We start from the raw sequence: 10,906 nt of genomic DNA on the forward strand, positions 1-10,906 counted from the left end.
GCCTAGTATCCTAAAGACCAAGCCTAATGGATTATGAACTCCGATTAATGGCCTATGGCTCCACCTCAATATAAAGGGGTATCAAGGGACTTTCAGTAAGTCTAATTTAGAAAAAAATACCACATCTCTAACTCTCACATCCTTCATTCTCTTTTTTTTTTTTTACCGTTCTTAAATTTTGACTAACTTAACTATCTTTTCGTTACAAAATCATTAATTAAATAGACTCTTTATAATTTTTTTTTCGATATCTCCACCTTCAATCGACATCCATCTTCAACCATATCAACTGCAAATCGGAGCCTTACAGCAACATTCTGTATGTATCAGTATCTGCAGAATGGGATTCTCTTCCCTAATTTTATCACCTTTTGGTACAGCCACTCGACATTTATAAAGAACAGATGGTGCAGCAGTTGTCTTCATCTGAGAGTCTTTGGTCTTTCTGTCATTTGTCTTTACTCTGCCTTTTTTTTCTTTTTTGGTCAGACTTCACTGTCTTTATATCCTTCCTTTTAGGCTGTAAAGCAGTAAAGGTCCGTTGGCATAGTTGTCTCAGATGGCTGGGTCAATTGTTGTATCCAGTTTTGTTGGTATATCTTGTAAACAAATGCTAAGTTATTCAATATAGCTTCTATCCCTTCTTTATCAAAAAAAAAAAAAAAGCCCAAGCTCTAACTTTGCTAGCACCTTTGGATAAAAAATATTTTTATTAGAGAGTATATCAGGTTGCAACCAACCAACGGATCGTCTTGCTAGCTTGTCTGTTAATTTGGGTTTCGATTTTTTAACCCAATAATCTTCAATATATCAAATTTTTTATTATATCAAATGCTACTTATACTCAATTTATTAGACACTAATTTATATTTTTTTTTCTCTCATGAGATCTTATGGTCTCCCATTGTGTCAAAAAAAAAAAAAAAAACTCACTTTTAGTAAACTTGAATTCTTTTAGATTCAAATATTAGCCTACGATGAGTTTTGCAATACACATTTTCGTTCACATTCACTATGCCAGGTCATATTAGCTATGCGTGAAAGAAAATAACATGTCGGCAAGAAAAAGTTGCAGGGGGTTCCCCGTCGAACAAGCGTGGTGAATCCACTCTGAAACACCTTTTTTTTTTTTTTTTTTTTGCTTATGTAATTTGTGCAGGTGAAAGCACAATTTGTATTCGCATTAAATATATAAAATCATTGTTTTCATTAAAAGTATCGATAGAAAGGCATTGACTTTGTGTTATGATGGTTATTTTTTATTTAAATTAATAAAATTGAATTTTTGAAACAACCTAGTTATATAATTACAATTCTGAATTCATTCAAAAATTATTAATAAATTCATGTACTTATCCATTTTTACATCTTTCTATATTCTACCCTTATTTTTGTATGCAGTCTTAGTTACTTGCATTTGGTGTTATTGCGCGTACCAGAAAACTTCATAGAGTCTATAAAATACATAGTAGAGCAAATAAAATTAAGAAAAATATCTTGACACCGCACGAATCTCATTATAGAGTAGCTAACTATTGCTCATCAATTTTACGATATGTCAAATGCTAGTTTAAAAGAGGAAAAAAAAAATTACATGACAGATTTATATTTACTTTTTTTTTAAGGTACTGTGGGAGAAGCAAGACACTTCCCTCAGGAGCTTTATCTGTAGTAGTGTTAAGAGAGGATAGATTTATAATTACTCGATGAGCCATAATAAAATATTATACAGATAAAATTGTAGTCTACATTGAAATATGATGAATGGCCCGCACCAATGGAACGCACCAAGCCAGCTTTTACCGAGTCCTTATGGGGCCACTGCCCAAGCCTGCCAGGTACCCACAATAAAATAAAGCAAAATAAAAGATGATCATTGTTGGACCAAATTCACCGTCGAGCTGGTGAATCAGTCAAAGTACAGAAGTGAGTGGAAAAAAAAAAAACAAATAATGCCTAGATGAATAAAGTTAATAGAAAAAAAAATTATATCAATATTTTAAATTGAAAATTAATTTATAACCACCTCATGGATAGCTATAAAATTTTTGATTCAAAATGTTGATATGATATTTTTTTTATTGGCTTTATCTAGAATATACGCGGTAAATTAAATCTATCTAAAAATTTTATTTGGAAAAGAGCTCAAAACACACGCGTTGCTCCATGGTTGGACTGGTCCACCAACTCAACGGTGAAATCAGTCAACCTTCTCTGACTCCGGTTCCCCCTCCTCCTCCTCCACCTCATCGAGGGGCCCCACCATCGGCCACACGAATACCGGCCTGAAAGGAGGCACTGTCGGGGGATCTATTGCTCGGGATATGATCTGGACTATCGCCTCTATCTTCGGCCATTCCGCCGGGGTGGGGTGGCTGCACGCCAACCCAAGCAGAAGGAGCCGCTCAACGTCAGCGACCACGTAATCACCGGCATGGGTGTGGCGGGGGTCCACGGCATCAAGGAGGCGGCTCTCCTGGTATAGCTTCCAGACCTAATCGGCAAGGAACTGGAATTCGGCTGCGACGTCGCAGAGGGTGTGGCGGCCGCAGACGGTCTCGAGGACGACGGCACCAAAGGCGAAGACGTTGGACTCACGGGTGGCGCGGCAGGTGTAGAAGCACTCCGGGGCGATGTAGCCCCAGGTGCCGGGGACCCCGCCGAGCTCGCGCTCGGTGTAGGAGGACTTGTCGACGTCGATGGCGCGGGCGAGACCGAAGTCGCCAAGGTGGGCTTCGAAGGAGGCGTCCAGCATGACGTTGGAGGCCTTCAGGTCACGGTGCACCACCTTCTGGTAGTACTCGTTGTGGAGGTAGTTGAGGGCCGACGCCAAGCCGGCGATGATATTGTAGCGCTGCGTCCAGCTGAGCAGAGGCTTGTCACCGCCGCCGAACAGGTTCTGGTCTAGGCTGCCATTGGGCATGTAATCATACACCAAGAGCAGAACACCATTGTTATGGCACCACCCTGTAGTTGATAACCACTTGTCACCAAGCCATTCATTGTATTCACATACATTTAATATATTTCAAAATCATACACCAAGCCATTCATCGCACGCACCATCGACTGGCTAATCCTGTACCAACCCCCATGGGACAGATCTAAAAGATTTAGGCCACAAATCTATATTCCTGAAAATTTAAATGCAAAGAGAACGATATCCCGAGGGACCATCCGCAAAGAAAAGTTCAGATCAGAAGCGGGCAGAATTAGAAACTAAAACAAAAAAGGAAAATTAATCTTGGAGTTATGAGAAAATTACCGACTAAATGGACGAGATGCCTGTGTCGGAGGCGATTGATGATGCTGAGCTCCTGAATGAAGTCATCCTGACGACCCATGCTGTTGTCCCTCGAAAATTTCTTCACGGCGACCTCAATCTGCTCCCCCGGATTGTCCCCCGGCAGCACTCCCTTGTACACTATCCCAAACCCCCCTTGTCCAAGCTTCAAGTTCTTATCAAAGTTATTAGTAGCCTACTTTAGCTCATCAAATATAAATTCGATCCTTTGGTTGCCCCGATAAACGCTTCAACTTGTTCGTCAAGTCGTCCCTTATCGGCCGCCGCCTCCTACAAAAGAACACCAAAAGGCCTGCTACCAGTACCAGGGTGGCCACCGGAACACCGATCTCCACGCCGAGCTTCCAGCCTCCAGTCTTGCCGCTGCTACCATTATTGCCTTCGGAGAGATTCTCTACGGTTAGACTCCAAGAACGAATGCAGTTGAGCCGGTAGTCGCTCCGGCCGGTGGAGGCCGAGAAGCCAAAATATGACTCTTGAAGAGCGCTAGCGCCGAGGTCGAGCGACGAATTAAGCATGGCGAAGCTGGGCTTCGGCCGGCCCTGGACCGCCATGTAGATCCAGATGTGGCGGACGACGCCATCATAATCGATCCAGATGGTGTAGTTGGTAGCGTCTGATGGAGCGATTTCGATGCCGAATGGTGTCAGCGAGGTGGTGGATATCAGCACACACTCATTCCAACCCAATATTCTATTTTGGCTTGCATTCTTATTTGACTTTTTTCTATGTTTAGCAAGTCAACACATATTCATATTTGGATGGCACTCTTATTTGGTCTTTCTCCTTGTTTAGCTATTCTACATTTAGTTTCTCTTTACTTAGCATATAATCGAGATATTCCTTCTTCTTGTAATTGCTACAATAGCTAGACCTTGTAATATATATATACTCCTATTGGAGAACAATGAAAAGTAAGAATCAGAAATTATCTTCAATAAAGATATTACCTTCTTTATGGTATCAGAGCCTTAAAGCTCCAACGAGCATCTCTTCTTCTTCCTCCTTCTGTGCTCTCTCATGGCCACCAGTTCATCTATCTCCACCTCCTCCAATCCCTCTTCTCCTCCTCCATCCAACACAACGACCCCTCTCACCTTTCCATCGGCACAGCATTTTCTATCTATCAAATTAAATGCATCCAATTTTTTAATCTGGAGAAAGCAAATTACTCCCTTCTTAAAGGGTCAAGGCCTGTTTGGGTTCCTTGATGGCTCTCACCCACAGCCCACCGATCCGATTGCCGCTACTGCTTGACAACAACAAGATGCCCAACTCGTAAGCCTTCTTGTTGCTTCATTATCTGAAGATTTGGTTCCTCTTCTTCTTGACAAAGAGACTAGTTTTGAGTGCTGGATCACTCTTCATGAAGCCTTTGGTTCAGCATCTCCTACCAGGCTGATGTCTCTGCATCTGGAGTTGCAGAATCTACATCAAAAACCAGATGAGACCGTCACCTCTCTGCTCCGACGTACCAAAGCTGTGGCTGATGAACTTGCTGCCTCTGGTAATGCCCTCAAGCCAACCGAATTTAATCTTCATGTATTGCGTGCTCTATGTGATGATCTACAAGATGCGGTCCCTGGCATTCTCAACCGATACACCCCTCCGACATACACTGAACTTCATGGGCTGTTACTTAGCCATGAAACCATGCGGGCATTTAGAAAATTAACTGTTGCTGATGCCACTCCTACCAATCCTACCATCAATACTGCTCAACGGTTCGTCCATTCTTCTAATGACCCTAGGCTCTCTATTGGCCGTGGCTTTACTCGAGGTCGTGGAGGACATGGCAAGTTTGGTCGAGGTCGTGGTCGTTTTGGTCCACCTGGTGACCGTGATTCTCAATGGTGTTCATTTTGCAATCGTAACAACCACTCTAATACCACCTGCTTCTATCGCCCTCAGCAACCATATCCATACTTTTTCTCTCCACAACCCAATGCCAATTTCTCATATTCACCATATCCAAATCCAAATCCATCTCAACGTCACCCTAATCCACCACTTCTCCCTATCCCTCACCCCTCCACTGCCCTCACTTGGTACCCAGATACAGGAGCATCTCACCATATCACTCCTGACATTCATTCTATGTCCTTCTATGATGAGTACACTGGTCCTGATCAGGTGCATGTAGGCAATGGTAAGGGATTACATATATCATATATTGGTCATGGTTCTTTTTCCTCTCCCTACTCTTCTCTTTCTTTTCAGTTCTCTAACATCTTACACGTTCCTTCTATTTCTAAAAATTTACTTTCCGTACAACAGTTTACAAAAGACAACAATATCTTTTTTGAATTTCACCCCTCTCATTTTTTTGTGAAGGATCGAACTACCAAGACCATAGTGTTATCCGGTCCGAGTAAAGGAGGATTATACACTCTCCATTCCAGTCCTTCTCCGTTGTCTGCATCTGTTCACGTAGCCGAGAGCACCACTCTTGATGGCTGGCACAACCGTTTGGACCATCTCCATTATCGCTTGCTTCACTCCATGGTGAAGACCAATAATCTACCCTGCAAGTCTGCACATCTTCGTCCCCTTTGTCCCTCATGTCAATTAGGCAAGTCTAGTAAGTTGCATTTATCTCCGTCCCATCGTCGCAGTCAGTTTCCATTAGATCTTATTTATAGTGATGTTTGGGGTCCTTCCCCTACTTCATCTTTGTTAGGACACCGCTACTACATAATTTTTGTTGATGATCAAAGTAAATATATTTGATTTTATCCATTAATGCGCAAATCTGATGTATTCTCTATTTTCTTACAATTTCAAGTCTTGGTTGAACGGCATTTTTCTCGTACTATTAAATCAATCCAAACTGACTGGGGAGGAGAATTTCGCTCTCTTCCTCAATTTTTTCGTAAAATTGACATTACCCATCGTGTTGCTGCTCCTCACACCCACGAGCAACAAGGGGGTGTCGAACGTCGTCACCGTCATATTACGGAAACCAGCCTATCCCTTCTTGCTCATGGATCCGTGCCCATGTCATACTGGCACTATGCCTTTGAAACGGCTGTTTTTCTCATTAATAGGATGCCATCTAAAGTCTCTAGTGATGTATCCCCTTTCGAACTCATTCACAACAAACCACCATCCTATACCTTCCTACGAATTTTTGGGTATCTTTGCTATCCTCTTCTTCGTCCTTACACTCGGCATAAAATGGAGTATCGGTCTCAACCGTGTGTGTTTCTCGACTATAGTCCCTCTCATAGTGCCTATCGATGTCTCGATTTAAAAACAAATCATACATATATCGCTAGGCACGTTCGCTTCGACGAATCTACCTTTCCTTTTCAATCTCAGTCTTCATTAACTTGTCCACCACCATCATCTCCCTCTTCCCCATCTTGGGGCGTTACATTACTTCAACCTCTACAAGAGGCCACCCCACTACCATCCGTTCCTCCACCGATTCCACATTCTCCTTTGCATCGTCTGTCCAACTCATCATCGGCTGCATCCCCCTTTTCTCAGTCTGTCTCAACACCTTCTTCTATGATCGATCCCACTCCAAGCCCTTTTAGCATTAACGACTCTGCACCTGTTCGGACCAAATTACTTACTGACCTCTATTGCAATTCCTCATCAGCAAAACCTTCCCTTCCTACGTCTTCCCCTACAACTAGCTCCCGGCAAGACAAAACCTCCCCTGACCCACCTACCCAACCCATCCGTACACATTCCATGGTACTTCGACCCCGTTCCAACCAGCCATCCGCCCTCACCACCACTATCCTCACCATAGAACCTACTTGCTTTACTCAAGCCTCTAAACACTCTGAGTGGCATGCTGCAATGACTGAAGAATTTAATGCCTTAATTCGTAATAGTACGTGGTCTCTTGTTCCACGTTCATCTCATCAAAAAAATTTGGTCGGGTGTAAATGGGTGTACATGATCAAAAGAAAAGCTGATGGGTCTCTCGAGCGTTACAAAGCGCGTCTAGTTGCTAAAGGGTTCCATCAGCAACTTGACCTCGGCTACAACGAGACATTCAGTCCGGTTATCAAACATACCACCATTCGATCTATTCTAAATATTGCAATCTCTCAAGGTTGGTCCATCCGGCAATTAGATGTTCATAATGCCTTTTTACATGGCAACCTAACAGAAGAAGTCTACATGTCCCAACCGCCAGGGTTTGAGGACCGCGACCATCCAGATTATGTCTATCATCTCCACAAATCTTTATATGGGTTAAAACAAGCACCCCGTGCCTGGTTTCACCGTCTCTCCCAGTTTCTTCTCCGACTAGGGTTTGTTGCCAGCAAAATTGATCCTTCATTATTTATTTTAAGGATGAGGTCTCATGTCCTCTATGTGCTCATCTATGTTGATGATATTTTGGTAACCAGCAATGACTCCAGTCAGATCTCTCTTCTCCTTCAACAGCTTGCTAAGAAATTTTCTATTAAGGATCTTGGTGATCTCCATTTTTTCTTAGGAATTGAGGTTGTTCGGAACTCTACTGGATTATTATTATCTCAAAACCACTACATTAAAGATCTTCTTTTAAAGACAGGCATGGTTGATTGTAAACCTGTTCAGACCCCAATGGCCATGACAAAGGATTCTGATTCAGGGGGTGCTCCCCATCCGGACCCCACACAGTATCGCTCCATTGTTGGGGCTCTTCAATATGTTACATTGACACGTCCGGATATTTTCTTTGCAGTGAATAAAGTATGTCAGTTTATGCAGTCTCCTAATACTGATCACTGGATTATGGTCAAACGCATCTTACGGTACCTTCAAGCTACAGCTGATCATGGGTTACACATTTGCCGATCCACCTCTCGCTCTCTCCAAGCTTTCTCGGATGCAGATTGGGCGGGTAGTGAGACTGATAAGCATTCCACTGGGAGCTATACAATCTTTCTCGGCCCCAACCTCATTTCTTGGGCATCTCGTAAACAGAAAATAGTTGCCCACTCGTCCACAGAGTCTGAATATAAAGCCTTAGCAGATGCATCAACTGAACTTATCTGGCTTGAATTATTGTTTCAGAAACTTGGCCATCCCTTACATGGTCCCCCGATTCTATGGTGTGACAATATTGGGGCCACTTATCTGTCGACCAATCCTATTTTTCATGCTCGCACGAAGCATGTCGAAATTGATTTTCATTTCGTTCGTGAACGTGTTGCAAGACATCAACTATCTGTTCAGTTCATCTCCACCCAAGATCAGCTTGCCAATATTCTCACCAAGTCCTTGAGTACCTCCCGTTTTAGGTTCCTCAGGGACAAGCTGAAGATTCGTGCTCCCGATTCTTCATCTTGAGGGGGTGTATCAGCACACACTCATTCCAACCCAACATTCTATTTTGGCTTGCACTCTTATTTGGCTCTTTTCTATGTTTAGCAAGTCAACACATATTCATATTTGGCTGGCACTCCTATTTGGTCTTTCTCCTTGTTTAGCTATTCTACATTTGGTTTCTCTTTACTTAGTATGTAATCGAGATATTCCTTCTTCTTGTAATTGCTACTTTAGCTAGACCTTGTAATCTATATATACCCCTATTGAAGAATAATGAAAAGTAAGAATCAGAAATTATCCTCAATAAAGATATTACCTTCTTTAGTGGATTTGGAGACGACGTTGTTGACGTCGAGGCCGACATGGTTGTCAGCAGGGTCGTAGGGCTGCTTGACGGTGTCGAACTCGACGGCGACGAGGTGGTTGTTGGGGTCTCCGTTGAGGGTGGCGTTGGTGAGGCCGAGGAAGCCGGCATCTCTTCGGGCGGGCATGTCGAGCTCCGGGGCGATCATGAAGGCTAAGCCCTCGCCGGGGGTGGTGTTGCCGACGCGGTAGATGTTGATGGAGAAGTTGGTGCTGAAGGATGCGACGCGCTTGCCGCCAGGGAGGTCTTGCCATAGGGTGAAACGGCGGCTTAGGAGGACGCGGCCGGACTTGTTGACAAGGTATTCGACACTGTTGAGGACGTGGGGGGTGAGCTGGAGGGCATCCTGGCTGATGTTGAAGTCGTCGAGGATGGCGAGGATGGTGGTGACCTTGGATTAATCGAAGGACGGGAAGAAGAAGTCGAGGTAGGTGGTGGTGGTGGTTGAGAGGGTGGGGATGGGGAGATGGAGGAGGAGGAAGAGGGTGGGGATGGGAGGCGGAGGAGGCTTAGAGATGGGCCCATCTCAGGGGGAAACCAAGGGAGCTGTGGGGTGGGGAGGTCCGGGGGATGCTCTCCCGAGTCCCCGAGGGGGGGTGTGGGTTGGCCTGGTGTGGGGTTTGGGTTAGGTTTGAGAATGGCCAGGGGATGGGTTTGGGGAGCAGAAATTATTGCATGCACCTGGTCAAGTGAACCACGATAAATTCGAGAGCATATGCACGGTAGATAGCGCACAAACGAGAATTGATGAACAATAAGGGGTAGCGTGGCCAACGTCGGATTTGATGCGGTCCAATTGCGCGGGGCGAGTTGGGGGCCTTTTTATAGGTGGAAACTGAGGGAGCTGCGTGGGTTTTTTTTTTTTTTTTGATACCAGATTTCCAGAATGTTTAAGGATTCTACTAGTGTCCCTGACTTGACTTTGGAGTAGGCTCATTCTATCACGTTGGGTATAGATAAAATCAATAAAAATCTCATGCATCGATCATTCTATCTATTTTTCATTAAATACTAACCATCGCTGACGTGTGAATTGATGGGTAAAAAGAACCTATGCCTCCGCGGGGGCCGCTCGTCGTTTGCAAGTCCTGACAACACTTTTTTCATTTTTTTTCTTTTACCAAACAAAAAAGTGTTCTCATGTCAAAATTAACTTGGGATAGATTGGTCAAATACTCGATTAAATAATATTCAATTGAAACAATTAATGAACGATGTCGATGTGTGATAATTGATTTGATTATTTTTTGACTTTCTCTAAATCGTGGAATAAGAGCAGAAAACTTTCTTTGGGAAAATCTAAATTAGATTCTTTTGCACGAGAACACCCGTCTACGCAATCAATAGACTGCAATCCATCCTTTTCCGTCTCATCTCTCATTTTACGTCATGCGTCCCAAAACATCACATCATCTACAATTTCTAGATAAATTGGCAAACGGTCTGCCAACACGAGCAGACATTTCTTGTGATTGAAGAAAACCCCATTATGATGATAATCTGGTTACATAGACAACAATCATCAGCAATGATCCATCCTTCCACTCATAATAGTCGGGATGCAGTGAAAAATTATTTTTTTATTAAAATTTATCATATTTATCACGAAGCCAACAGCATTAACGACTGAACGATCCTATTTTCTATTTTTTTTAAATATATTTATGCTAAAACTATATGAACAATTCATCTTATCAAAAAAAATAATAATAAATTTATTTAAAAAAATAAAAAAAATCAAAAGATATTAGAGACCGTGACCCTCACATATACGAAGATCCCACGAATGATAGACGATCGTGGTAAATATCCATAATTTTACGATTGCTGCTAGACCAATCAAATAATTTTTCATGAAAAATGGCCAGATGGAGAGGAGTGTTGCCTCACAATTTTTGTCTCGATGGTGCAACTTGAGCTGGTCTAATCCAGAATAAATGTGTAGTTTGCATCAGGTT

General features: G+C 43.0%; 1 pseudogene; it reads right to left on the reverse strand.

Annotated features, from left to right (window-relative positions):
• Positions 1–2,097: 2,097 nt before the first annotated feature.
• LOC105036893 (probable L-type lectin-domain containing receptor kinase S.5) lies at positions 2,098–10,329 on the reverse strand (annotated as a pseudogene).
• Positions 10,330–10,906: the final 577 nt, after the last annotated feature.

This window comes from Elaeis guineensis, chromosome 10, assembly GCF_000442705.2.
Source record: "Elaeis guineensis isolate ETL-2024a chromosome 10, EG11, whole genome shotgun sequence".
NCBI classification, from domain to species: domain Eukaryota; kingdom Viridiplantae; phylum Streptophyta; class Magnoliopsida; order Arecales; family Arecaceae; genus Elaeis; species Elaeis guineensis.